A 25,926-nucleotide genomic window follows, 5' to 3' on the forward strand; every position below is an offset into this window, starting at 1 on the left:
ACTGGCAGCAGGGATCAAAGTTGGGATCTCTGACTCTTAGACCATGAGTCTCAACTGCCTCAGCTAAAAGACCGAGCTCTGTTAGCCAAGGTTGTACCAGGCTAATCAATCCGGACATCACAAGATGGGGACGGAGTGCCCGACCAACTCGGGGGGTGTCACAAAAGATTTCGCATTCTCTGCATCAGGACTTGGGCTGTAAAACATTCTAACGCAGATTGGAATGATGACCCATCTTGCCACCTTCAGGACAGTGTGTAAAGCCTGTCTTTTTTTCCATAGCTTTCCCTCAGTAACAACTATCTTCCGGTGAGGGGTTGAGACATGGGAAAGAAGGAAGAAATGGAAAGAGGAGGAAGGTGTGTGTGTGTGTGTGTGTGTGAGAGAGAGAGAGAGATGGTGGGGTGAGGGGAATGGATTAAGCCAGTGGCTGATGCTGGAGCAAGGGGAACAAAAAAGATCCTCTTAATACATACTCCAGATTAAGGAGGAGATCAAAAAAGACCTCTGATAAATTGTTCCATTTTGCTGGTATTATACATTCTTGCAAGGCACCGAGAGAGCAAGGTGATGAGCACTGGATAGGGCATTATCATAGACTCATAGACTTTAAGATCAGAAGGGACTATTATGATTATCTAGTCTGCATTATAGGGTTAAAATCAAGACCATGTGACAGAAGTCACACTTTCTCCTCCTGAGGGTGCTGGTTGAAAATGCCTTGTCAGGCCATAAAATGTCACAGAACACAGGAATTTAAAAAGAAAGAAAAACATGCAACACTTTTGTACAGGTGCAACTAACAACATGGTAGAGTGGGTGACTAGACAGTGACCAGTAAAGAGCCCAGAGCAGGACATATGGGGTGTTCTGAGTGCGTAGTGTTACCCCAGCTATTTTAGTGTCTGGATAGATTAAGGTTCAGTTTCTACCTTTACATGCAAATCCTATTGTAGTTAGTGGGAACCGTGAGAGTGGTGAATTTGTTCCAGTGTGATGAATTGGGTGCACCTGGTCCCTTCAGGTGAATTTTGATACCTTTAGGTGGCAGATCCTAATGAAGGATGTAAGTGCACCCTCCAGGTGGTTGCATGTTTATTTGCTGTGCCTGCTGAGCCACAAATAGTCTGCTGATGAGACACAGACCAAGGGAATTATTAAGGGTATTCACGTAAATGTGTTACTGCACAGCAAGGCAAAGCAAAGCGCACACGTTATACACTACGTGGTGAAATGCTGTCGGGCTCCAGTATTAGGAGAAATGTGGTAGTGATGTATACGGTATGAACGATGTGGCCTGCAGAGTACTAGCACTGCCTCTGCTGCTGTTGCTTCTGCTGCTGTGATTGAGGTGCTCTCACTGAACTGAAACTGCTGAGGATTTGCTCACTGGGATACCCATTTCCAAGTCTTCGTTTGGAGGGATCTACTGCCCACAGGCAGACACACACAGACCCCCTTGAAAAAAGAACTGACAACAAAAGGGGGAGCCTTTTTTCTGCAACAAGAGGATGAGTTGGGGGCTGATCAGGGAGCAGCAGTGGCTCAAGGTAGGAGAAGGTATTTTATTTGATTGCAGTAATGAAGAAATGGGGGCTCAGGGCAGGTGGTTGGGAAAGATTCAAGTGTCTTATCAGTGTTTAATTCCATGTTGTGGTATTTCACCCCACCCCCTAAATGCTTTAATTGCTTGTATTTATTTCTGAACCCTACAGCATGTTACAATCTTAGTCCACAGAATCTGTTCTTAGAGGGATCCTGTTAGTGGATCTGCCCATACATGTCCAAAGGTTTGTGTTTTAAATCTAAAATTGGTTGGTGGGTGGGTGTGTTGGGGGGGGGGAGGGGTATTAGAAAAGTCTTGATCAGGAAAGCTTTGCTTTAAGCAGTGTGCATAATGTAGCATCTCATTTGCCAATTACACTCGTGTGCCTGATTCCTATTAACTTCGATTTGAGAGAAATAAATGGGCTTTAACTCAAAGTTTTGTTGTTCACTCAAAGACCTGTCAAAAGGCTAGGATTTGTCACATACCTCTCTGCAATCAGTGCAGGGGTGATGCCAGGAAGAAAACTCAATCTGAATGTATGGCATTTATCCTCTGCTTTTACCATAAGGGTTAAGACTCAAGGAAATGGACATTTTACTACGCAGACTTGGAAAAGAGAATGATATGTCTGCTTAAAGGACCCTCTCTGTCACACTCAAAATAATTTCCAGCTTCCATTGCTGGAAACTAACAATTTACTTAAAATTGTGGAGATTGCCCTCAGACCACAGGGCTTGTTGATTTCCAGATTAGGTGACCCTCTAACATTCTTTTTCTGTCTGCCACCTATGTGTGTACATCCTAATAGGAGCAACTAGAACCAACTGCCTTCATATTGGTACTTAAATAAACATTTTGCTGCCTTTCAGACTGCTTCTTGATGCCTCCTTAAAATTTAGACAATTAATCAATTGGGTTAGTGGCCAATTAGGCATAACCTTGTAGGAAAATAATTATGCATGAGTATATGGGATTTGACTAGTAATGTGGTACAATATACACCCAGATTTCAATAGCTCTTTCCTAATGTGGAGATTCAGTGGCGTCTCCTTAATTTAAGACAAAAATCAAAGTGAGATGACAAATGCATTGCTATTTGTCAAGGGACAATTTATTTTCATTGGCAGTGAAATATGTATTTTAGTTGGCTTCCTGCTTTTTTTGCCTTTTGTTTTAAAACTATCTTCTTGTCTGTCACTAAAGATTTTCCTCCTTTTAAACATGTTCTTTGTAATGCCACTGCTTGCTTTGGTTATTTGGTTTAGACAAATGAATTTTATTTCAGTGCCTTAGGAGTCTCATAAGAGGAGGTTACAGTGTTATGCCTTTTGAGGACAGTCATTTTAACTGATCTTGTTAAGTAACACCATTATTAAATGAATACAAATTGAAGCAAATGCATTTTTCAGTGCTCACAAGTTCTGCTTCTGAGCTAAATTTCTCTTTATGACTAGAGAGGTTTTTGCACTGCAGTATTACAATACAGCCATATTAAAAAGGTCCTTGGAGCAAATAACCCTCCAACACTGCAGTTTCATCTTCAATAGACCTAAGTAATTCCGTGGGAAATAATAACATTGGATTTAAACAATCTAGGCTGAATTGAAGCCCCCCGCCCCCTCTTATTTTATTTGTAAGCTTCTTGTAGCTTTTCTGCCAGGGACAAATCTAAAACCTATGTCTAAAAAGTGAAAGAAAAATATTTTAATTCATATTGCCTCTCCCCCCCCCCCTTTTTTTTTGGTGCAACAGGTCCTGTAGCCTTTTTAAAAACAGATTGACAGTGAAGTATATGCTTGACTGTATTTCCTTAAGTAAATCGAGGGTAGTGTCTGTTCTGCAGATGAACATTGGTACATAACATCATTTTCTTCTCTGTACTGTTTATTATCTTGTTTCTATAATGTAACAAAAGGGGAGGGGGGGAGGAAGGAAACTCAGGATAAAAGAAGAGATTCCAAAGGGATTATTGTACTGGCAATTTATGAGCTATTAGGGTTTATTCTGAGGCAAACTGTATTGTGTGTATATAGTGCTTTCATTGAGAGGTGGCATTGAAGTCAGTCATGATATAGGCAAGTACATGTGGTACAGCAGTCTCCCACCACATCCATACTTCATAATTCTGAGGTGTAAAGAACAGACCCAGAACTAAGCCACTTGCTGTTTTGAGTGGAGGTGAAGAAAGTTTGCTTATTTCTCTGTAATTGCAGCTTTGGTTTTCATTTCATTGTTTTCTACAAATTAATCTCTTCATTTTAATAATGTAGAATCTGTAGAGATAAGGCAGGACTATCTGTTTGTTTGCTCGAAACAAGAAGCAGAAATCTTGTATAGTAGAACCTCAGAGTTAGGAACACCAGAGTTACTGACTGACTGGTCAACCACACACCTCATTTGGAACAGGAAGTATGTAATCGGGCTGCAACAGAGGGGGGAAAAAAAGGCAAGTACAGTACAGTACTGTGTTAAATGTAAACTCCCTTTTTTTTTAAAAAGGGAAAGTTTAAAAAAAAATTGACAAGGTAAAGAAACTGTTTTTGTGCTTGTTTCGTAACCCACACACCTCCTGGGTGTGGTGCTCTGTCCCAGCTAGTGGCACCAAGACCACTTAGAGAGAGATTAATGAGTCTGTTCTACAGCCTTAGCTACTAGGCATATGGCTTTTAGCTCATGCAGTAGAGGCTTGTGCACTTAGCTCCAGAGGCCCCAGGTTCAATCCTGTCTGCCTGCTGATGACTAGGGTCTGTTGGTATTAGTTTAATTTAAATTAAGATGGCTACAATGCAGCATTTTTCTTCTACATAGTAAAGTTTCAAAGCTGCATTAAGTCAGTGTTCAGCTGTAAACTTTGAAAGAAGTAAGTGGTATATCTCCAATTATTAATCTCCTAGACTGGAAGGGACCTTGAAAGGTTATCAAGTCCAGCCCCCGCCTTCACTAGCAGGACCAAATACTGATTTTTGCCCCCAGATCCCTAAGTGCCCTCCTCAGGGGTTGAACTCACAACCCTGGGTTTAGCAGGCCAATGCTCAAACCACTGAGCTATCCCTTCTCCCAGTCATAACATTTTGTTCAGAGTTATGAACAGCCTCCATTCCAGAGGTGTTTGTAGCTCTGAGGTTCTACTGGACAGGTAATTTTGTCTGAAGTGTAAGTTTGGCCTGATCTGTCCACTGCTTGCGTACCAAACATTGCTCCACATAAACCTTTTGAGTACAGATCCTCTCATTGATTGGAGAGTGGCATTGCTTAGGGTGACATCTGTTTGAGTGACAGATACTTATTGCAGAGGGACACGAAGTGCTGTCTTATTTTACTTATGTAATAATCAGTTCTAGCAAACTGATGGCGAGTTGGAATGTTACCTGCATAAACCAGATTTGAAGGGGGATACATTTGCTATTCGGGTGGTGGGGGGGAATCCTTCCATTTTTAGGTATCTTCAGACCAGGACTTCAGTAACTGTAGTAATACTAATTTTCTATCAATTTGCATGCAGGAATGCCTAGACCATTTAAAGCAAAGTAATTCAAGCTCTACTTTATCTGGAGTTTAGATTTGTTTCTTTGTAAAAGAAGGGAGGAGAAGAAAGGCAAAGAGTTATCTTATTTAGATCCTGTTCAGGCCATTGATGAAACAGAACAGTTAAAGAAACAATTCAGGTTTTGGAATTAATTTTCTCTTGATGAACAAATGAATCTTAAAAATGACCAGACGCATCACTTCTTGTAACACTACTTGTTAATGTTTGCACAGCACTTATTGATTAAAATAAGACGAGGTGCTCAGGTGTGCTAGGGCTGCTTTGCACTGCTCTGTTGAGGCAAAACTGCCTTAAAACTCAAAACCAGACTCCCAAGAATATCTTCTTCTTGCTAAAGGGTATGGCTGAGGGAAAGAGCATGTGGCCAGGATCCCCTGAATCCCCAGCAGCTGGATTGTTGGCAATCTCTTCTTAATAAGAGCAGCTTGAGGGCTGCTGTAACTTGTGTTGAGGTCAGGACCGGTGCTCAGACAGCCCGGTATTGGGATAGCATGAAACTGGCCTAGTCACCTTCATAAACACTTCAGCCCTGCTGAGCTAAGATTCCCACACACTTCACTCCAAACTCACTGGTTTAGATTAAAACCTAAAATAAATTTATTAACTACAAAAGATAGATTAAGTGATTGTAAGGGATAGCAAGCAGATCAAAGCAGATTACCTAGCAAATAAACAAAAAACGCCAACTAAGCTTAATATACTAGATAGGGTGAGAATCTGCTAGTTCATATTCAATCTAACTGAGGGTACAGGCAGACTTGTAGATTCTTAAGGCACAAGGCGCATTAGCTTTACAGCTTGAGTTTCTCAGGTCTTCATACACAGGCTAGAAATCCTTTTAGCCTGGGTTCAACACTTCCAATAAAGAACAACAGATGATGTCACTTCCTGCCTTATATAGCTTTAGCATATGGTGGGAACTCTTTGTTTCAAAACTTGGTTCCCAGACGGGTTTGTGAAAAAATACTGACATCCCAAGATGGAGTCCAGCATCATGTGGCCTGGTCACATGTCCTTGTAGAGACATAGCCATCACTTACAGGCTGTTTGCAGTGTTCTCGGGAAGGCTCACCAGGTGGGAGATAAGCTTCTTCTAAGGCCTATTGTTTTTCCCTAATGGTTCATTGTCCTGAACAGGCCTTTCCCAGTCAGCTATCTAGACTGAAAGCATCTTGTCTAGTGAGTGTTGCCCAGGTGTAACTACATTTGAAGTACAGATACGTAGTCAGTATTTATAACTTCAGATACAAAAATGATACATGCATACAAATAGGATAATCGTATTCAGCAAATCATAACTTCCAATGACACTTACACAACCTGTCTTGCATAAAATACATCATGATTATGCTATAATCATATCATCATAATATCACTATAAAGAATCTGGGGTGCAGCGTCACAGTGGGACCTTTCAGTTTTGTCTTTAAAGTGCTGTGCACAGTTACAAGAATGGTCATACTGGGTCAGACCAATGGTCCATCTAGCCAAGTATTCGGTCTTCCAACAGTGGCCAATGCCATGTGCTTCAGAGGGAATGAACAGAACAGGGCAATTACTGAGCCATCCATCTCCTATTGTGCACTCCCAGCTTCTGGCAGCCAGAGGCTAGGTACGCCCAAAGCATAGGGTTGCATCCCTGACCACCTTGGCCAGTAGCCACTGATGGACCTCCTCCAGGAACTTACCTCATTCTTTATTTAATCCAATTATAGTTTTGGCCTTCACAATATCTCCTGGCAACAAGTTCTATGGGTTGACTGTGAGTTGTGTGTTTGTTGTAAACCTGCTGCCTATTCATTTCATTTGGTGACCCCAGTTCTTATTTTATGTGAAGGAGTAAATAAGAGTTCTACAAAATCATGAATAGTGTGGAGAAAGTGAATAAGAAACTCTATCATATCCCCTTAATCATCTCTTTCCAAGCTGAAAATTCCCAGTCTTTTAAGTGGCTTCCATATGAGGAGAGGTTTCATGCTCCTAGTCATTTTTGTTGCCCTTCTCTGTACCTTTTCCAATTCCAATATATTCTTTTTTTTGAGATAGGGCAACCAGTACCTGCATGCAGTATTCAAGGTGTGGGCATACCATGGATTTATATAGTGGCATTATGATATTTACTGCCATCTATCTGTCCCTTACAGAATGTTAGCAACCATTAAGATAGCTTTTGACTGCCACTCCACATTGAGCAGATGATTTCCGAGAACTATCCACTATGACTCCAAGATCTTTCTTGAGTGGTGACAGCTTTTTTTAGGCTCCATCATTTTGTACGTGTAGTTGGGATTTTGGTTTTTCAATGTGCATGCTTTGCATTTATCAACACTGAATTTCATCTGCTATTTTCTTGCCCAGTCACCCAGTTTTGTGAGATCTCTTCGTAACTCCTTGCAGTCTGCTTTGGACTTTACCATCTTGAATAATTTTGTATTGTCTGCAAATTTTGCTACTTCCCTGTTTACGCCTTTTTCCAGATGTTATGTTAAACAGCACTGATTATGGTGGTATGTATTATAAACAAGAATAGAAAATTAGTTTGTACTTTTCATAACATGATTTTGCAAGCCAGTCAAAAGTAAGCAGAATCACTTCTGACACCCTTACCTAGTTCCTTTGTGCCTCTGTTAGTGCACGTAACCTCTTCAACATCCTGCTATGCTTAGGGCTAGCCTACACTTACCTGCCGGGTCGACGCGGTGAGTTCGACTTCTCGGAGTTCGAACTATCGCGTCTAATCTGGACGCGATAGTTCGAACTCCCCGCGCGCTCGGGTCGACTCCGGTACTCCACCACTGCAAACGGCGGTGGCGGAGTCGACCTTGGAGCCGCGGACTCCGATCCCGCGGCGTCTGGACGGGTGAGTAGTTCGAACTAGGGTACTTCGAGTTCAGCTATGCTATTCACGTAGCTGAACTTGCGTACCCTAGTTTGACCCCCGCCCTTAGTGTCGACCTGCCCTTAGAGATGACAAAATAGATTAACAATACCTAATGGGCCATATCCTCAGCTGGTCTAACTTAACATAGCTTCATTAAACTCAGTGGCGCTACATCAGTTTACACCAGCTGAGGATATGGCCCATTACTTGTACAAGGCCTGATTGATACTTACTTTTGCTATGTTGTACTTTTACTGCACAAGAATCCCCCCCCAAATAAAAAAGATTCAAACTATATTAACATCCTATTTTATTTATTTTAAACACAAAAGCAGCCACACTTTAACTATAGGTCTGGCTGGTATCCAGGGTAAAAAAGAGAGACTCACCCTTTATGACCATGGTGCCACTTCCATGGGAGGAGAAAGAGAGGAAAAATATCTGCCTCTTCTCCCCCCTTCCCCCCAAACTATGCTGACTGTGGAGGGTCAGGGATACTGTTTCCATTGTGATTCTCGCAGGAGGACTGCTTTAAGAACTCTCAGGGTAACCCAACACTCCCTAACCAACCTTTCAGTCCACTTTTAAAAGTGCTACAGTTCCCTCTAAAAGGTCATTTCTCAGTGATGAACACCAAGAAGAAAATAAATCTGCATCCAAATTTTAATACATAGCTTTATTAACAATGGTGAGATGGCTCAAAGAATGTCAGACATCTGTCTCCTAACTCCTCCCTTTTTTCCCATCATTGGTCGCCTTTTTCCCTCCTATCCCTATTCATGTATATCTTCTATTTTATTACTATTACTCCCACCCTACCATGTTATGTCTATGTAGTATTGTCTGGTTTTGTGTTTTCTGGTCTAGCAGCTTGACAAGTTGTAAAATTGCATAATTCTGTTGGCGACCCCGTGAAGCATGTGGTATTTGGAAACATACATGCTGGAAATCATTTACCTTTTTGTACTTCTCATGGTCTGTTTTGTCTTGGAAAATCAATGTAAGAAAATCACCGAAAAAGTTGGCAGAGCAGTTTAAAAATGGAGAAGCCAGTTTAATTACGTTTTAAATAAAGGAAAATTGCCTCCATGAGGTGAGCTCATGTGTGGCATCTTTCAGTACCAAGGAAACTATCCCAGCTGACTTTTTCTTTTTTTTTTAAATAAAATAGGGGCACATAATGCAAATGCATTGCTTCTAATGCACCCTTCATATTAATATCTAGGTGAAACCCTATTGTGTTATCCAAAGGGCTAATACCCTGCCCCACTACAAAATGTTGCTGTTTATTCCGTTAGCCCTGTGGTAACCCAAGTGATGAAATCAGTATATGAAAACCTTTCCAAAGCTATTAAAGTTAACAACTTCTACATTCTTGAATCATTTAAATAGGTCTAGGGGTTACATTGCTAAGCTTTTTATATATTTGTGGGCAGTTTGGGTTGTCTTGTCTATAACTGCTTCTCTATGTCCCCCAGGACTTGGTTCCAGGAGACTTTTATGCTTTCTGAATTCCAGGGTGTTAGCCCTCCAGAACAGAACATAGAGGAACTCTGAAACCTGCTGCACACAAGTGTAGGTTGCTTCTGCATCAGCGAGGGGATTTCAGTTTAGTCAGCTGAGCCTGGCTGGATGAGTTTACTGATCCTATTCATCTTTTGTAGGAGTAGTTTTAAAGTACCGATTGGGTCTGAGTTGAAAAGTTCTAACCCAAAGAGATGAAGACATTTGAATCAAAATCCCAGCTCCAGACTTTTAAAGACATACTAACAGCCAAATATTTTTTTGAAAAAAAATTATTAAAAGAAATATCAGTGGCCATTTGGGAGAGTGGGAGAAAACCATGCTTCCTAATGTAGGGCAAGCGGTTATAAAATAAGCTTATCTCTGGCATCCTCCATGACTGTGTAAGGCCATAAATCCAGTGGATAGGTGTAGAGATTTCATATGTAAATAAAATGCCCATTCCATCTGTATTTCTCTGTGGTTTGTCCCACAACAACAACAAATACATCCATTGCTTGGGAGAACTTAATGAATATCTTATGTTGGCCGGGTTTAAAGCTGTGATCTGTGACGTTTCGTGCCTCGTGGGCATTATGCTGTCACGTGGCACAGCAGGCTGGGGATTGTTTTGTATTAATCGAGTCTTTGGGAATAAAACGGTGGGGGGACAGGAACAAATAACGTATGGAGTAGTCTATCCAGTGTAAGGAGGATGGTGAGTTGAGTGTCTTCAAACATCATTTTTCACTAATTGTGCCATTTGAATTGTGACCTAGTTTAATCACAATCTGTCATTTTTAATATTTCTTTTTCATTCTATTTTACACACACTGAGGTAGTTTACTGCAAACCAGGTGGAAATTAAGATGGTCAAGTACTCTTTATGGTGATAACTTATTACTGAACATATTAACTTGATTCTTCTTATGCTTTTCCCAGCATGAGACTTGATCTTTCTGGAGGATGAAAGGCTGGTATCTAAAACCTGTTCAGAGTTATACTAAAGTGTATGCTCACTTACCTGTACAGATAACTTAAGTGGGTTTTTGCTTCTTAACCAATACCGTTAAAATTCTGCAAACCCCTATGTGAACATTCATTTGCGTTGGAGTGGCTTACATTAGGATCACATTACATTGGGATTTGTCTATACTATGGGGATGATACTACCATAGCTACATTGTTGTAGTTGTGCTGAAATAATCACATAATGCAGCCACAGTCTATGCTGGTGGAAGAGTTTTTTCCATCATTATAGGAATATCACCTCCCCAAAACTCAGCTATGTTTAATTTCCATTTTGGGCTACATATGCTAAATACCATATAGAAAAAGCATGGGTTAGATGGGTGATTTCCCTGCTTTTATTGGATCCAGACAGTTACACATGGGGTAGGGAGGAATAAGAAGATAGGAATTGACAGACTGGATCAGAGCAGTGGGTCCATCTGGTGAAGTACCCTGTCTCTACCAGTGGCCAGCACCAGATGCTTTAGAAAAATGTGTAAGAACCCCACAGTAGGTAGATGTGGGATAGTCTTCCCCTGTGTTAAGTCTGGTTCTCATCACTAATAGTTTCTTTTTATTTAAAAAATGATGGCTCTGGGAAAATAGCTGTCAGTGTTGGAAACAGAGGTGTTATCCTGGCCAACTTTGATTAGTAAACAGGTTAAGGGTAGAAAATGAATGCAACGTTTTCCATGGCTGCAGAAATAAAGGAATTTATTCCATGGTAGTCATGACTACAGACACTCTTTTTTATTTAAACACATTTATGACAGATACAAACTTTGGATCCAGATATGAACTTCTGCGGTTCTGAGAAGTGCTGGGATCCGTGCTTTTGAGCTGAGCCCTTCTCTAACATTGATCATTGAGGGCTTTGTTCTGTCCCACTGAAATCAGTAAGAGCCTTGCTGTTGGTTTCAACTGGAGCGGGATCAGACCCATAGAGTAGAGGTATATCTGACCACAAAGACCTTCTGAAATTCTAACTAGAATTTACCTGTGTATATATTCATTTTACTTACCTACTCATGATAAATGCAAGATTATTTTAGGAGGAAAAGGTGAATTTTCTTAAAAATGGAAACATCTAAAGAGCTGTAGTATTTGTGACAGACAGACAATTTCCTGCAGTATGCTGAAGGAACTTCACTGAATCAAGTTTAACATCTTTGGAGTTCATTGTATTAAAAATGCAAATGTTTATGTGCGGTTGTGAGAGTATGGAACTTCGGTAGCAGGAAGACAAGACTAATGCAATCTCTGGAAAGTATGAGGAACTTCAAAGGTCTTTTGGGAACAATATGTGAAGTGGGTGAGGGGGAATGCAAATTCTCCCTTCTGAAGCCAACCCCTTGGAAGAGAGACCCATTGTATATTAACTACCTGCTCCTGGAAACTCCAGGTCAGAGACCCCGCCCCCCAATCTGTATAAAGGGTGAACTGAACATATTAGGAGTGTGCTTCTTTTGAGCTGAAGTTGTGATGACCTAGTGACCACAAGGAATCCTCTTAGATGAGGATGTTGAAGGACTTATCCTGCCAGAGTCCATTTTAGGATTAGGGTGATGTCTGGAATGCTTATTAGCATGCACATAGGTTCGTTTATTTGGGTTTTTTATTATGTTTTCTCTATAATGCTTTTTTACTTTAAGAATAAAGCAGGCTTGCATAGGAAGTGCTGTGTGGCACCGTATAACATATATAACCTCATTATACCTGTCAAACTAACACCGAAGAGAACGCAAGCGGGTGTTTGTGGGCAACCTGTTTGTGCTGGGCATAACACGGTTCTTTCGTATGGTGGGTGTAGAGCAGCAACTACAACTTCACCTGAAGTTGATCGAGCCAAATGGCTACATCAGGAGTAGTAGAATTTAGCTGTGATGCCGCCTTCATATTTATAAATTGGGCAGAGGGTGGTGATATGTTTGGTCTGTCGCAGGGAGCCACACTTGATTTTCCATTTGTGCATTATACGTCCGCATCTACCATGGTCTGTTCGGATTTGGTTCAGAGTTGACCAAGAAGACCATGGAAGGTCGAACCCAGGAATCTTCTAGGTGGGATCCGGCACAAGGTACTTCTTTTAATAATAAAATTTAAATAAAAATTTTTTTAAGAGGAAACAACACACAGTGAAGGCAGGGAATTGTGCAGCCTGGAAGTACTCTGGTCAGAAGGGAAGAGAAGCATGTCTCCACCTAGAAAGGCAACATCTGGGGAGCTGGAAGCTTGTGACTGGGTGCCCTTTCTGAGGGGAAATACAGGTGCAGCTGCTCTTGAACTGTGACTGTATTACTTTAAGATAGTGAGAGATGATATTGTAACTCTTTGATGACACAAGCCTTTCCCCTGCTGTTTGTTTGACAGTGTGATGTTTTGCTTGCTGGACTGAAAGAGAGGGTTTGCTTGTTCTTAGTAAATGATCTTGCTGTGTATTTCCATGTCCATCTATATCTGACCGTATCTCTCTGTTGGAAATTTGCAGAATGGCTGAGCTGAATTTATTTAAAGCCTTTTTTAAAAATAAAGCTGGTGCTGGTGAAAGCTGCTGGAATGACAGCCTTGGAGACTAAAGCCCTCTATCTACTGAAGAGAGCTAACCCAGATAGCACAAGCTTATCCGCAATGTGTACTAAGGTACCTCAACACTAGCTTTTGGAGGACCACTGCTAGGGCTAAAATAGTTCATATCTGTCCAATTCTTTGTTGGTTTGCTTAATTGGCCACCTAGGATGTCATTTACTACCCATCATGATGAGGTATGTTAATATATCATATGCAGTAGAGGCAGCAAGAAGACCCACAGATTCACACAAGCAGTATTGCCAATCCAAAAATCATACCAGTTCACAAAAAGTAACAAAATTGGCTTAAAAATTATGAGAATATAAAATATTTTGGTTCTTTTTCCTCGTCTTCTGGTTGGAGCCTTTAGGGGGCACTTGGGTCACATTTCCAACCTTTTCTCCTCTCCCAGGAGAAATAGAAACTTAGCTTTTATTTAAAATAATTAAAAAGTGACAGTCTCTGGTAATCACATGACTCCAGGAGCTAGGGCTTCAGAAAAAACGCCAAGTATCATGACTTTTCATAAAATCGTAAGAGTTGACAACAGTACATAAGCCACTGTTGCAATCTGCAAGCTATTCAAAGTTTGATTATCAGTCTGAGCCACATTTGCATGGTGACCTAGATATAAAAGTCACACATACCATTACCAATGCCCTGAGAGACCCAGTTCAACTGTGTCTTGGTGATGGAGGGCAGCCAGGACGTCTTTCCTTTGTAGCTTACTGCACGCAAGCTCAGGTTATCTAGTCTCTAACCTTTCCCCAATCAGAAGCATGATATAGGCCAGTGGTCCCCAACCTTTTTGTGGCTAGTAGCACATTCATGTTTTCAGAAGAGTGTGGCGGGCGCCAACAATTACTCACATACAGGGCCAGCTCCTGGCATCAGTGGAGCAAGCACGTGCCTGGGGCAGCACATGCTACGGGGCGGCATTCCATCCATTCTGCAGAGTCGGAGTGGTTTTTTGGGGGTTTTTGGGTGCCAGTTCTGGGCAGTGCAGTGAGAAGCTGGAGAGAAGCTGGGAAGACAGCAAACACTGGTACCCGCAGCCCCGGAGTTCTCTGTCCCCAGCAGGCGCAGGGCTGCAGCTTCTCTCCCCTGCTGGGCACTAGGCGGGTGCACATAAATGCCCCAGTGGGTGCCATGGCACCCGCGGGCACTGCGTTGGGGACCACTGATATAGACTGATGGTTACTGATGCTCCCAAAGTTTATTGTTCTGCCAGTTCATCCTGACTCTGGGAAGAGTTCTGAATTTAGTTGTAGGGTCACACGTTCTTGCATCTTATCTGAGTTGAAATTTAGTTGTTAATGTAGTTTTCCAAACTGCAGAATACCAAAATATTTCCTATCCGTTCAGTAGCATGAATGTAACCTATTGCCGGGATCCAGGCTATACCAATATACATCAGTTAGGTACAATAAAAGAAGACTTTAGTGGTAAGGCATTTGTTCCAGATTGTTCCGCCTATAGAGCTTTATTTCAAGTGCAAGCGTAGAATTTCATTTACTCATTACGATATTTAAAAAGCAGCAAAAAATCAAATATTGTAACGTGGTAACTGAATTTGCTTTAATGGATGTAATCAAAGAGAAATAAGCACATTGATGGGACCCACTTTAGTTACCATTAAAAATCTACTACATGTTTGGTTTGACATTTTTCTTTGTATTACATAGTAGAACAAATCTGTAACCACCAAGGACTTCATGGCTGTCATTTTGCTGTATAAACCCTGGCCACTAAGAATTTCACATTGATGATACCACTTAAAACTTCCTATTTAGAATCGCATACCAGCTGAGGTGTAGAAGGATGATCTGTCGGCTATCAGGCATATAGGGCCAATGACACGCAGTTGCACAGTTCTGATTCACTCCAGTAGAGGGAAGTTGAACACAGTCACATCTCCTGAATTTGAAAAGCAATATCTATGTATGCATCCTACCGTGTACTCCTCTACCCAAAAGGGAATTCTGACATATCAGCTTATGGAATTATTTTTTCTATGTGCTGATAAGGTTCCTAGTGTCTCCTCCCACTTTGTCTACTAGTCACAAGTGTCCGATATATTACATAGTGTCCCTAGGGCTTAGGTGTCCTCCCATCCTCTTCACCTCTACCATCCCTTCAGCTCTTTGTATTGAATCTGTTTAAGCCCAGCAGTTGCCTTGCTAACTTTCACTTTCTGCTCCATTTATTCCCAGATGGCTGCTGAATGACTCTCTGAATTCAGTGCAACTTTGTGACTGGCTGTTATGGAAGCAATGTAGTGGGTGACCTTCTTTTTAAAGATATAGGAGTATATTCCGCTTTTTATGTGAACCCCTAAATCTCATTAACGTTAGCGGAAGATATGAATGAACACTGAGGAGAATATACTACCAATGCCAGTTTAATAAAGGTCAGTTAAATGGCTCAACATTAATAGAGTTAATGCCAAACATGTCTAATTTGACAGCCTACTAATTGTGCACTTTACTGGAGCTAAAGTGGAAAGCTCATTATCTATAGACCATTTCATACAGAATGTATTTTTTTTTTAAAGTTTGTGAAACTGCTTTGCAGATATTTACTGTTCTATATTATGATAAATTTATTGCACATCCTACGGTGCTTAGTGCACTGGCTATTGGCACAATAAAAGCACTATAGAAACTATATGAACACAATAACTTAAAAGCATCTTTAAACAAGAAAACAACTAGTGGGCGGTCCAGGATAAGAAGGAAAGGAGGTGGATTTGGGGGGAGTTTTTTGCACACCCACCGTTATAATGGCATGACTATCCATATGGTGTCTCAGTGCACGTACCCTGAAAGAGTTCAGCTAGATTGTAATTCATGATGCCAGTGACCCATAACAAACAGTATCTTTGCTTCAGTCCCAGCTCTTCTGTATGCCATGGTATTGTTATTAGTATGACAGAGAGAGGAAGATCAGACTCCCTCTCAGATCCAGTTTGTACCCAAATGCTTGAACTCTGAGATCATCTTTAACTCACAGTGGTCTGCAGTCCCAAGAAACAACTAGACTCCATAGCCTTTGAATTATGAGCCCCATCTAACTGATGTTTGCTTGCTCTTGAGTTGGCCATGGGCAGGATATGCCTCTGCAGAGTCAGAACCAGTAAGAGCACCACCAAAATGGCAATCCAAAGTCCTTTATTCTCCATGGTGATGAGGCAAAAGAGAGAGGTGTGGGAATAATTGAAGAAGTGAAATGTGCCAGGTGATGGTCAGAAAACGAGTAGGGGTCACTTGAGTATTGGCGAAGTTCAGTATATGATGGGCTCTTCTTGAAGCAATGCACTTGTCAAGGAGTACACATACTGACCAGTCTGATATGATGCTCTGAACTCTTTGGTATTTCCCCATATAACCTGGAGGTCTGTACACCAGTGGAGCCATGAACTTTGGTCCTGCCGTAAAAGCACAGAGAACTTGTCAGCATAGTTGGCCACCTCCCACGCTGAAGCAAGATGAAATTACCTCTGCAACTTTCTCACCTCTTCACTATGTATGAGGTTGGTGAATTCCTAAATATGAGGTCAAATCAGCCACGAGAAAGCTAGTTAAGTGCCAAGGCAAGGTCTTAATGGTACTACATGCTATAAATGAATGAAGCATCTTCTTTAGTTGCTGTAGATCTTCCATGACCCAAACAAAACCTCATTCAAGAGGAATCCAAATTAGCTGAATTTAGGCTACACGAATACCTCTCAGGGGGAATGTCAGAAGGAGACTATGACCCTTCTGCCATCTCTGAACACCACAATGAGGAGTCAGCCACAATAGGTATGGGTTTTTTTGAAGCTTGTTTGCAGCTGGGTTCCTTTGTTGGGGAAAACTTCTAGAGGTTTGGCAAACTTTTGGTACAAACCCCCTAGATAAGCAAAACTTGAGTTCTGTTACAAACTTGGCCCTGAACCCAGGCATGTTAAAGGCTTGGTAAGATTCATGAACTTTTGCACATACATAAGGCCTGGTTTTGTGTGAACCTGGGCTGACTCAAGTTGACAATGACACCAGATGAAGTTTGCTAGCTTTTGAATTTTTTGCTTTGAGATCCTGAGCTTATTGGGCTTTGACAGTCAAAATGAAACTCAGTGACTGTGAGCCCAAATGGGGATGTGACTACCCGTGAATAGATTGCAGACATGACACTGCACAGGGAACAGTCTTCACTGACTCAGAAATGAGTGCTGAATCAGCTTCTGAACCAGTCTCTCACAAGGAAGCTTGCATTGTTGATCTGCCATTAACCTGGTGGTCCCTGTTAAAAGAGAGAGCCAATGCTTATAGATTTTTGTGATCGCACAGTCTCCTCTGTGCCACCTTCAATGCAGCTCCCTATGCATGGTGATCTCTCTGAGCTCCTCTACAAGGCCCCTCCTAGTCCACATTTAAATCCTTCCTAAAAACCTAGGGTGAAATCCTGGCTCCATTAATGTTAGTGACAAGACTGCAGTTCTTGCCATAAACTTTGATGCAGCCAGGATTTCACTCTCACTTCTGTTCTACTTAAAGTAAATCAGGTTGACTTGTATCAAATGGTTCATAAATTGCTTATTGTTCTTATTCTCCCCCCCATGGTGTCTGTTTGTGCATTCCTTGGTGTTTTGGAAAGTGGCTAACCTTAAAAAAAAAAAAAGATGCTGCGGTCAACGAATAAATAATCATACTTGTAGTTGAGGGAGAGTGCTGAATAAGCTTAAGAAATTTGAGTTTTCTTCTCCAGGTTAGTGGGCAGAATAATAAAGGAGTAAGATAGAGGCTGAAGCACAAAGTATAGACCCTTCCCCATAGTATGGAGGCATTTGATGTGGGGTTTTGGGTTGGGCCCATATCTGAAGGGGTTGGGGGAGCCTGTATCTGAGGATTTAATTCCAGAGATTCAGTTTGAAGTCAGGTTGCTGCTTCTCCTACTTCTTTCTCCAGGAGAAGAGACAACAGAATTAGACAGAGTGACCTTGTGGTGTGTTTTTGTTTTTGTTTTGTTTGAGGTTGAATTTGACACTAGCTTGGCACGTCTCCATGGCAGGGAAGCTTGCAATGATGCTGCAGTTTTCTTGGTGCTGCTGCAGATGCACAGACTAAAACAAATCCGAATGAATTGAGAGGAGCAGATGGGGCAAGCGAGACGGTTGGGAAATTAAATTTTCCAGAACAAGTGGGTGTTGTGATGCAACACTGGTTTGGTTTTGTTTTTGTTTCTTGGTGCGGGGGCACGGCACCCAACAAATGTGAGATGGCTTTGGAATGAAGTCCACTTCAGCTGTTCAATATCCAAATATGCTGCCTCAAGGAGAGCACTTGGAGTTGATTGGCTGGTCAGCAGAAACAGGAGAGCGAATTCATTGAACGGAAAAATAAATCTTTCCAAGCGTTTGGCCAAATATTCAAGTATAATATGTCTGCTGCAGGATGCAGAATAAGGACAAATGATAAGAGTGGGGAGAGTTTCTTTTGAAGGTACAGCTGAGGAAAAATGTTCACTCTTGAATCCTGAACCTCTCACCTATCCATTTGCCACCCTCCCTTCAAGCAAAAAGAAAATACTCAGAATAAAAATGGAGGGGGGTCCACCTTAGCATTTTCATTCTTCTCTTTATCTTGCTGCTTTTCCTCTTCTTTTCTGTGCCTCTGTGTGGTTTCAAAGGCATCTGAGTTAGATGCCCTTCAGCTCCATGCACTCCTAACTCTCTGAGAATCCTTTTGAAATTCTGGTCTTTACACCCATTACCGGAAAAACAAGTTAATTCTCCAGGACCATATTTACAACTGGGAAGAATAGAGGTCTTGCTTTATCTATGGAGGAAGAGTATGGGTAGTGGTAATCTAGGCTTCTTCACATGCACACAGATATGGGCAGTTTAATCCAAAAACCAGATTTCCAATTTGGAGATTGGAGGATACTGTTTCTTAGTCTCCTGGTCCCTTTGGTCTATGGCCACCCCTGAATCTGTCACCAGAGATATAATACTGCCAACAGACAGTAGCTGCAGCCTAAACACAACTTCTTGGTATTCGGTGCTTATAACTATACAACTGAACTGAAGATAATTCATGCTTTGAGTAGAGGATGGGAAGGGAGGTTGAGGTCAGGAAAAATGAGTGTTGAGGTAAGGAGAACCTCTAGCACAGTGGTTCTCAGCAAGGGTCTGGGGGCCGTGAACAGGTTTCAGGGGGGCCACCAAGCAGGGCCAGCGTTGGACTCACTGAGGCCCAGGGCAGAAAGCCAGAGCTGCACCTCATGGGGTTGAAAGCCTGAGCCCTGCCACCTGGGGCTGAAGCTGTTGCCTGAGCAATGTAGCCCTGGTCTACACTGGGGGTGGGGGGTGTCGACCTAAGATACGCCTGAAGTCGGCGTATCTTAGGTCGACTTACCTGGCTGTGAGGACGGCGGTGAGTCGACAACTGCCGCTCCCCCATCGACTCCGCTTCCGTCTCTCGCAAGCTGGAGTTCCGGAGTTGACAAGGAGCGCGTTCGGGGATCGATTTATCCGCATCTAGATGAGACGTGATAAATTGATCCCCGATAGATTTATCGGTGGGTAGTGAAGACGTGCCCTTAGCTTCACAGGGCCCCCTGTGGCATGGAGCCCAGGCAATTGCCTTGCTTGCTACCCCATAATTCTGGCCCGGGATTTTATATGCAGAAAACCCAGTTGTTGTGGCACTGGTGGGCCATGGAGCTTTTTTTTGCATGTGGGGTGAGGGGAGGTGTGGCTCAGAAAGAAAAAGGTTGAGAACTCCTGTTCTAGCAGAAAGAAGGGAGACTTAAAAAGATTTGGACTCTTTCCATATATCCTACAAAGAAGAAAATAGGTTTGCAGGAAATATAGGTCATGGCACAGTTCTAGTATCTAGATTATACTGTTTTATAAGTACAGTATATTACCAACAGCATGATTTGGGACTCCCATTAGTGGTGTTCTTTGCTGTCAGACTGAGAAGGCCATTTTATATCCCTTATCAGATCCAGTGAACTCCTCCTCTCACAGACAAATAAAATGTGGAAGGGAATTTCTTTTGGGTTCATTTGTCTTAAAGCTGGGTTCTGAGCCCTTTCTTGCTGCTGCAGCAGCTAACAAGCACTCACTCAGAATAGGTGCCTGGTGGTTTGTAGGTCAGGTAGGCAATAGACTGTAGTGCAGCTGGGCAGAAGAGTTTTTTCTCCTGTACAAAATACATTTTCTTCTGTAAGTCTTTTTTGCTGTGGCTCAGCCACAATACTTTACTTCATCGTTATAGACACGCATTAACCTTGGGGGTGGAGATGAGCCCAATTTCCTGACCTGTCAGAGGCACCATATGGGGTAGCTGTGTTCTGAGAGTCCAGAATTTTACATTCTGTTTTATCCATGTTATTCTAGATCCAGCATCACCATAGTATCTCAGTGTTTCTCATACCCTAGTGGATTAATCCTTACATCATCCTTCCTAGGTAGGGAAGCATTGCTATTCCCATTTTACAGACACAGAACTGAGGCACAGATAAATTAATTGATTTTTCTAAGTTACGACTCAGCTATCATGGGGAAGGCATTGAAGTACCATGGTGTGCTGGATAACGATCTGAACAGAAGGTCCCACAGGGAGTCTGTTCTATTAATTTAAATACAGTATATGGGCCAAAGGTGTTAAGCTTACCCAGTCACTGTCCAACATTAAACAGTGTTAAACAAAGTTTGGGGTTTGGTATAGAGAGACCTCAGCCTGCTTAGTATTATGGCAAACACACCTTAAATCCTTTTACCCTTTTTATTAAAGATAAAAGAAGGAAAAACAGCTAATACTTCATAAATAAGGCTTTTATTTTATTTTTAACAACATCGCTTGTTCCCTTGAGCTGGAGGGAATTTTTATAGAAGGAATGCCTTCCCCCTCTCCGGCCCCACTGGTTTGACAGTCTCTTTGATGATATCAAAGATGGTGATAACTGCCCTTTTCGGGGAAAAGAGAAGAAGTTAGTTGAGATGGGTTGGCGCTGTTAATGTTAAAGGCCAATCCTGTTTAATCCCAGGTGGTATTTGGGATTCAGCTGGAATTAGCAGATGTGGCAATGTCATCTATGTCCCTCTCTCTGGCCAGGTCTGGTCGGGATATCTCTCAGGATCAGGATGAGTGAGGCCTGGGATCCCTGGAGACTATGGGGATGACAGCAATGATGATGAAGCTAGCTCCAGTAGCCAGTTTTTCTCCCGAAGTCTGTTTCTTTAAGGACCCATAAAGATAGATATGGGTGAAATAGACCATTCCCTCATTATTTTGCTTACCAATTAGACCTAATTTTTTTTTTTTTTTTTTTACAGTAATTTTGGTACACTGATTTCTGGTTCCACACTCTTCTTGTTTGCTAAGCATGATTTTAACACAGCCTTGATTTATAGCAGTAGGCCTTTTTATTTGGACTAATTCAGTTTTCCTGTCTCTCTTCCATACCTCTTCCCATCAATATTTGTTGTTCTAGGTTATTGTGACATCTTACGAGTTGACACTCAGTCTTTTCAGTTGAACTCATAATTAGGGTAAATTTGTAGGCCTACGTCTGTGCTGGGAACTATACAGTAACTCCTCACTTAACGTTGTAGTTATGTTCCTGAAAAATGCAACTTTAACATCGTTTCACTTAAACAAATCCAATTGTCCCATAAGATTTAATGTAAATGCCGGGGGTTAGGTTCCAAGGAAATTTTTTTGGGGCAGACAAAAGACATTATATACAGTACTGTACTGTGGTTGGGAAGTGCCCCTGGCTTACCCCTCACAGGCACAGCCCACTGCAGGCAAGGACGCTAGGAAGCACCTTCGCAGTGGCAGCTTCCCCGGAGAAGAACAGGCACCGACTTTGCCAGGGGATGCTCCAGGCCTGCCTCTTCCCACCCCCACTCCTCCTCCGCTCTGGAGCATGCCGCATCCCCACTCCTCCCTCCACCCCTCCAAAATTCTAAGTGCTGCCAAACAGCTATTTGGCGGCGCTTAGGACTTTCTGGGAGGGAGGGGCAGGAGCGGGGAAGCGCCGCATCTCCACTCCTCCCCCTTCCTCCCAGAAAGTCCTAAGCGCTGCCAAACAGGTGGGGGAAGCGCTTGGAGGGACGGGGAGGAGGCAGAGAAGAGGAACTTGCACAATGCTCCCTTGTAAAGTTGCTGTACTTCCACAGAATCTTACAAGCAGTGGACAGAGCAGGCAGCCAAACAATGTTATAAGGGAGCATTGCACAACTTTAAATGAGCATGTTCCCTAATTGAGCAGCGACATAACTTAGAAACAATGTTGAGTGGGAGGTCGTTAAGTGAGGAGTTACTGTACCAGATTTTTTTTCCTGAGATAAGGTACAGTGATGTAACCACAAAACTATTCTTCCAGTCATTCTGTTCCTGACTTTGTGACTGACTTATTGAGCGACCTTGGGCAAGTTACTTATCTTTTCTGTTCCCAAATTTCCCCATCTCTGAAATAGGAATAATAACATTTAGCTATTTTTCCATGGTGTTTTGAGATCTGTTTGAAATCTCTATGAAAGTATGTATTATGTTAAGGCTGTGTTAGAAGCTTTATCATAAAACCTTATTCACAGTGGGGTATAAAGTGGCCATTACTTAGGGTTGCCAGGCATCTGGTTTTTGCCCAGAACGCCCAGTTAAAAAGGGACCCTGGTGGCTCCGGTCAGCAGCACTGACCGGGCCATTAAAAGTCCAGACAGTGGGGCTAAGGCAGGCTCCCTGCCTGTCCTGGCTCCATGCAGCTCCCAGAAGTGGCGACATGTCCCTGCAGCCCCTAGGTGCAGGGGCCAGGGAGGTTCTGCGCACTGGCCCCGCCGGCTCTGCAGCTCCCATTGGCCAGGAACCACGGCCCATGGGAGTTGCAGGGGAAAAGTCTGCGAGCACGAGCAGTGCACACTGTGCAGAGCCACCTGGCTGCGCCTCCTCCTAAGGCTGGACATACCAGCCGCTTCTGGGAGCAGCACAGAGCCAGGGCAGCCAGGGAGACTGCCTTAGCCCTGCTGTGCTGCCACATGGCTGGAACTCACACCCTGAACACCCTACTCCAGGTCAGAACCCCCTCCCGCACCCAAACTCCCTCCTGGAGCCCTGTACCTCACACCACCTCCTGCGCCCCAACCATGAGCCCCCTCCCGCACTCCAAGTCCCTCTATCCCAGCCCAGAGCCCCTTCCTGCACCCCAAACCCCTCATCCCCAGCCCCAACCGAGAGCCCACACCCCCAGCTGGAGCCTGCACCCCCTGCTTCACCCCAAACCCCTGCCCCAGCCCAGTGAAAGTGAGTGAGGGTGGGGAAGAGCAAGCAACAGAGAGAGGGTGGCTGGAGTGAGTGGGGGCAGAGCTTCAGGGAAGGGGCGGGGTAGGGGGCAGGGAAGGGGTGTTCAGTTTTGTGCAGTAAGAAAGTTGGCAACCCCACCATTACTATCTGCCCCAGGTTGAAACTTGCCACATAAAGTCTAGGTGCAGAGGGGGTGTGTGTATAATATATAGACTGTGCAAACTTACAAATGCAAAATGAAGCAAGAGAAGAAATGATCACCTGTTACATCTCCTGTGCCCCTGCAATTAACACATGGCTTTCATTTAATATTAACCATGCATAACTTTCTTTTGCAATATGGGTTAGGGACTGATCCTAAGGCTTGACACTCCCCCCCCCCCACCCCCTTTAGCACAAAATTCCAACTCCTGTTCCCATGGAAATTGGTGGTAAGACTCCTGTTGATTTCACTGAAAGCAGAATTAACCTCTACATCTTTTGTTGCAATTAAAACAAACAAAAATCCAACAACCTAGAATTGAGAAACCTGCCACTGAATATGGTCACGCTGTAGGGTGGCTTAAAAATCATGGAGAATACATACTAACATTTGGCTATCTTCTGTACTCTCCAAACTAAAATTTCAGCCCTCCGTGAGAGGATTTTTCTGCAGAACCCCTATTAGTTTTAGTAGGAACCATGTGGTTAAATGCTCATGCTTTGGTCTAAAAATATATCCTTGCCTTAATCTCCCATAATTATTTTCCAGCAAATGAAATTCTCCATTGTAAATCCCAGTAACTATACAAATGTTATTTAACTTGAGATGGGAGCAGAGGAGGTGTGGCCTTCCTGCTACTTCTGGGCATTTGTTACTGTCCTCTGTAACAGTGCTTGAGCCTGAAAGAAGCAATGCTTTTTCCCCCCCCAATTTTTCTTTTAACAGAGGGCTGAAAGCCACATTTCCAACTCTTGTTTCTCTCGTCCCCTTACATTCCTGGTTCTGTCGGCTGTGGAAATTGTAGGCCATTGATACTTTAAGCCAGTGTGAAGACTCACTGGCTGGGGAAGGAAAACGTGAAGTCCTAACTACAGTTCTCTTCACATTCTTTTCTTCAGAACTTGATTTGTTGTGGCTTATAATTTGTATTTTTGGATATAAAGCAACTCTAACTACTGGGTAATAAATACATAGAGAGAAAACCCCACCAAACATAAAATCTTTAAAGATGCTGTTCAGTATAAGCACAATAATTTGTGTGAACATCCAAGAATGAGCATACAAAAAATCCAGTCGCTATAGTTACTTGATTTGAATGCATAAATCCTTGCACATGTTATTCACACACAATTGTGTGTACAGATGGAGAATCTGGATTTAGGACCCTTTGAAAAATTAGCCCGTTGAATAGAATAACTTCTGTTACAGACAAACTTAAAATTCAGAGATGGGCATAAATGATTTGTGTCCACACATCACAAGTTTGCAATGGCTCCTTCCAAGGAGATGATCTTGGAAGCAGGAGTGTTTTGTGTGAACATGGTATTTTTGAATTGGTGAAGGATTCCATTAAAAAAAAAAAGTCTGGAAGTAATCTCTTTGAAGGCCTTGTTACAATTCTAAACCCTCAGAGGGATTGACTCATCTTTGCTCGTGCTTTGTAAGCACGTAGTGTTAAAACCATTTAACTGTATTGTCACACAAAATATCTGTGGTTGACCTGCCTGTGTTTCACAACTATTCTCTGGTTTTTTTTTTTTTGTCCAACTGTTAAAATTGAACACTTGGCCATAATTTAGGGTCTTTACAAGAAATTAGCAGGCTGATCACAAACAACCTAGCCTCCTGAGAATTTACTACAAGCAAAACCTTTTTGTAATGTTTTATTAAACCAGATCCAGTAATGTTATGAATCTAAAGTATCTTTTCTTCCCCTTTTCTCCCTCAGGTTGCAAGGACATGTTTGTTTTTTTGTTTGTGAGTAAAAGTTCCCAGTCTCAGGTTGTGATGTTAAATGCAGGATTGATAGCTAATAAAGAGTTTCAGCTTTCCAATGTTTTAATTGAGGACAAAACCCATAGGCTTGCTGGTATATGCTGCTGGTCGGTGTGGCTTGTGTCTATCCCTTTGCCCAACCCACAGAGAATGAGTGTTATACTGCTAACCCAAAACCTCGTTCTTTAACTCAAGATGTAGAGACTCAAGTTTTTAACTCTGGAGGGCCCCATTTGGATTTCTGTTGTTGGCCAAGATGCCATCCTTCACATAAAGTGAAGCTTGCCCAAGATAACACACTGCTGTGGGCCCCCAACGTCTGGGATAAGCCTGGTCTAACTGGGGGAACTTTAACGCACTGCTCAGTGTGGGTTATGTGTTCCCTTTTGTGCCTAAGCCACAAAAGATGGGGCCATCTCTTACAGCCCAGAGCTACAGAAGCTGGCTTATTAGCTGTCACAGTAGAGATTTATACTTTTAGCTCAGCAGGTCGCTGATTCAATCCCTGGTGAGTCAAGCAAAATGGTGGCCATCACACCTGCTGAAATCTGCATAGGTGATACCGCTGGCCCAGTTGGTTCCAGTTAGGCATTTGGT

The 25,926-nt window shown here is 42.6% G+C and overlaps 1 protein-coding gene across 11 annotated transcripts in view; it reads left to right on the plus strand.

Annotated features, from left to right (window-relative positions):
- The first annotated feature begins 1,136 nt into the window (after positions 1-1,136).
- DAB1 (DAB adaptor protein 1) overlaps positions 1,137-25,926 on the plus strand; it is a 684,943-nt gene continuing 660,153 nt past the window's right edge. For 5 of the 11 annotated variants that reach the window (XM_039485615.1, XM_039485614.1, XM_039485622.1 and 2 more), the window contains exon 1: positions 1,152-1,550. The gene's annotated coding sequence lies outside the window, so the exon portion shown is untranslated. Of the gene's footprint in view, positions 1,551-25,926 lie in introns of all 11 variants that reach the window. The other 6 variants (XM_039485623.1, XM_039485624.1, XM_039485625.1 and 3 more) reach the window with 3 other exon arrangements.

Source organism: Mauremys reevesii, linkage group 8, assembly GCF_016161935.1.
Source record: "Mauremys reevesii isolate NIE-2019 linkage group 8, ASM1616193v1, whole genome shotgun sequence".
In the NCBI taxonomy this organism is placed as follows: domain Eukaryota; kingdom Metazoa; phylum Chordata; order Testudines; family Geoemydidae; genus Mauremys; species Mauremys reevesii.